This window comes from Macadamia integrifolia, unplaced genomic scaffold, assembly GCF_013358625.1.
Source record: "Macadamia integrifolia cultivar HAES 741 unplaced genomic scaffold, SCU_Mint_v3 scaffold1881, whole genome shotgun sequence".
Lineage (NCBI taxonomy): Eukaryota > Viridiplantae > Streptophyta > Magnoliopsida > Proteales > Proteaceae > Macadamia > Macadamia integrifolia.
The window spans coordinates 88078-91884 of NW_024868402.1; the positions used below are offsets into that span (position 1 = coordinate 88078).

A 3807-nucleotide genomic window follows, 5' to 3' on the forward strand; every position below is an offset into this window, starting at 1 on the left:
AATCCTTCATAAACAACATATAAGACCTTTATTAAACCTTAGATTCATATTCTCAAGAGATAATAACAAGATCCAAAGGATTGATACCCCAAATCGAAAGGTTTTAGTTAGGGTTTCATATAGTTTTAAGGAATATAAACTTTACTCACATCAAATCGTAGATCTCGTGATGAGGATCGTTAATCCAATGTCAAAATCAAAAGATTCAACCTCGGCGACGCACAACAAGCATTTTCACCCCCATTGTTTCCTTCTTCTTCCCTTCTGTCTCCTTCTCTTCTCTCTCTTCTTTACTTTTCTCACCCACTATGTACAACAATAAATGAGGAGAAAGAAAAGAAATAAATGTTATTTATAGTGGGGTCAAAATATCTAATGACCAGAGTGGTAGGTCACAGTGGTGGATCCGACCCATCCATGACCACCTATCAATAGGCCAAAACTTAGCCTAAACATCCGGACTTTCAATAAGGTTCGGCCCCGACAAGTATTTCACTCTCGGTAATCGATCAATACGCGTACTTGGTATAAAATATGGCTACATACATTTATTGTGTGTACATGGCCTCGTGATACGCACAAGTGCACGGCTTGGGTACATGGACTTCACTAGGCATTGACTCCAACTCATTTGGCCAACCTGAGTTCACAGTTACCCTTGCCATCATGTTCCATAAGGTGCATGCCTCGGCTCGCTCGGGTTCAGGTCCTGCAAGACCAAACTGAACCAACCAAGAAATTAAACCGGGTTTAGAAAGTAGGGTATCACAGTAACACTAAAAAATGAAAATAATGTCCAGTAGACCCCTCACTTTCATATATTTATATCTAAAAAACTCATTCCGTTAGATTTTAAGGTGTTAAGTGATGACATCATCAGTCATTTTTTCACTAAATGGCCAATATACCCTTATGGGTATGTTAAGTTACTATAATGAACTTCGTCCCCAATTAGTAAAGTAGAGTTTGGGAAATACTTTCCCAAAATCGACAAACACTACTCTAATATCCCTAACCTTGGGTAGCCGCTGCACTGCTCTGCTCCGTTCACTTGTGAAGACTAAACGAAGGAGGAGCTTAACACCATGAACAAAACGAGCATGGAGGGTGGTTTTCAATCGCATTCGAGAAGCTCTCATGCTTCTTTTGGCAGGAAACCTTGATGATAAGAATGTTGATCTCATGATGGTTTGGGGTTGGAAAGAGGTTGAAGAAGAAGTAGTAGTTAGAGTTGATGCAGAAGAATCTACGTGGTTGTTGTTGCTGGACAAAAGTGAAGGAAGGAAGGAAGGTTATGGTACACAGGAATCCCTCTTATGGGTCTTAAGAATCCAAGCTCTTGGTAAAGTTCTTGCTGTTGTTGGTGATGAAGAACTTGATGTTGTTGCCATGGCTTTGTAGTAGTGGTTAATGAATGAGATTGCTACCATGGCCAAGGCCATACCGAAGAAGATGATGAAGATGGTTGGAGTTAGAATCTAAAGAGGAAGAAGAAGCACTTGGATTCGCCAAGGAAAACTTGAAAGAAGTATCGAGTTTCACCGCCATCATCGTCGTCAAACCAATGGTGTTACTGGAATCTAAAGCTCTCCTCCAGAAACCAAACCCATCTCTTCATCTGTTTTCCTCCAAGCTGTGGTGGATTTGGTGTTGGGAAGACTAATTTGAAGAGATAAATCAGGTTATGCAGGGAAAAGCTCCATCATATGCCCAAGGGAATAGAGAACTCTGAAATCTTTTTTGCCCCTTTTTAATTTCCTTCCCTCTTCTTATCCTCAGCTAGCTAGCTTCCCTTCCTCCTCTTACATCACTTGTGTATAGATGAGAAGGGGTATTGATCTTGGGCAGTTTCAAAGGTGCCGGTGATGTGATTTCATGGAAAATTTTGGTTTTGTTCAGATGGGTTTGCTGCTAGGGGCTATTCACCGCAACTGACGCAAGCTGCTGCTATGTCGGTGTGATACCCAACCTTTAAACCTGGTTTACGTACATGGTTGACCCGGTTTAACCATGCAGGACCCGAATCAGAGAGGGTTAAGGTAGGTTCCCTATAGATCACAATGGCAAGGGTGACTTTGAACACAGGTTGGCCAGACAAGTCTGAGTCAGTGCCAAAGGAGACCGGTGTACCCAAGCCATGTACATGCACGTATCATAAGGCCATGTACAGGTAATGCTGATATGTAACCGTATCCTAAAGTGTATATGTATTATATATCTTGTGCTGAGAGTGAGATACATGCTGAGAGTCGAATTCCATCGAAATCTCAATTGTTTGGCTAAGTTTTGACCAACAGGTGGGCGGTCATAGGTGGGCGAACCCACACACCAGTGTGACCCACCCATGTGGTTACTAGATATTCTCTAGTATAAATAGTACTTATTGCGTTTTTTCCTTTTTCTCATTTAATGCAATAAAGAGTGGGTGAGAAAAGTAAAGAAGAGAGAGAAAAGAAAGGAAGAAAACAGAACGAAGAAGAAGAAAGGAAAAGAAAAAGAGGAAGAAATGATTTTAAACGACGCCGAGGTTTGATCTTCTCATTTCAGCACCGAAAAAGTGATACCCAACACGATACCTACAATTTGAGGTGAGTGAAGGTTATACTTCTTAAACTTTCATAAAACCCCAAGTGAAATCCTTGATTTGGGTAGAGTTCCTTGAGATCTTATTAATCCCACTTGAGATGACGAATCTAAGGTTTGATAGATGGTCTATATGTTGATTTTGAAGGTTTTAAAGAAGTTTTTGCAAGATTTGAGAAGCATTGGTGATTTCTTGAGTTTAAGAGGTGATTTTGGGGTTTTAAAAGAGTTCTTGAGCAAAGAAGGTAAGATTGTTTTTCAATCCTTAAATCTAACTTAGATCTAGGTTAGAATCATCTTATGAGACCTTAGATGTGTGAAAAATGTGATTGGAACAGCCCCATTTGGTTTTTCCAAGATTGAGGAGTGTTTTAAGAGAGAAAACCAATTTTCGCACCAACAGGTGGGCGAAGACCGGCGGGCGAACCCACCCACCTGTAGGGGCCCACCTGTTGGGGCAGAACTTTAATTCCAACAGGTGGGCAAGCATCGGTGGGCTATCTGGCCCGTCTGTTGGCCCACCTGTCAGATTTTTGACCCCGAATAGTCCCAAAACGGGTGGACAACCTTCTTTTATGATTTTAAGCATGATTTAAACATCAAACATCATTAGCTTTGACCCCAAAGTGGTGAAATGCTAACCTCATTCGCTTATGATAGGTTTCACTAAAAACTTACATTTCTCACACCGGATCTCACCTGTTCCAAACGTGAGCTTTTGTACCCAACAAGTAAGTGGGGAGAGGACATTTAACTTTATTTCAAGGCATGTTTTTACATCATTAAATTATATCTAGACTAGCCATGTCATCATGCAAATTATGTATAGATTAGACATTCGCGTATGCCATTCGCACGCAATGCTTGTGCATTCTAAACAAATGATTTGTGATATGTGTATTGTGCTTTACATTCTCAATGCTAAATAATTGATGTGCTATGTGATGAATGGTTGGATTACTGTGCATGATACATTATTAGACTAGACGCCGTAGTCGATTTAGAAACGAGTGCATTGGTGGCCCGTGGTATGGGACGCAGTGGCGCTATACAATTGTACTTCTCATATAGGAGCATGCAGTTTAGGATTATCATTCCCTGTGCTACGACCCTTCCCAACAGGGGTTGAGGTGTTGGGTTATCACTTGGGGGGAATCAGTGGTCGTGGTTGTCGGGTCACTGTGGCAGTTAGACATACCCCCGGTTGGTCATTAGGACAGTCGG

General features: G+C 41.3%; 1 pseudogene; it reads right to left on the reverse strand.

Annotated features, from left to right (window-relative positions):
- Positions 1-929: 929 nt before the first annotated feature.
- On the reverse strand, positions 930-1703 carry LOC122065120 (annotated as a pseudogene).
- Between the last annotated feature and the right edge of the window lie 2104 nt (positions 1704-3807).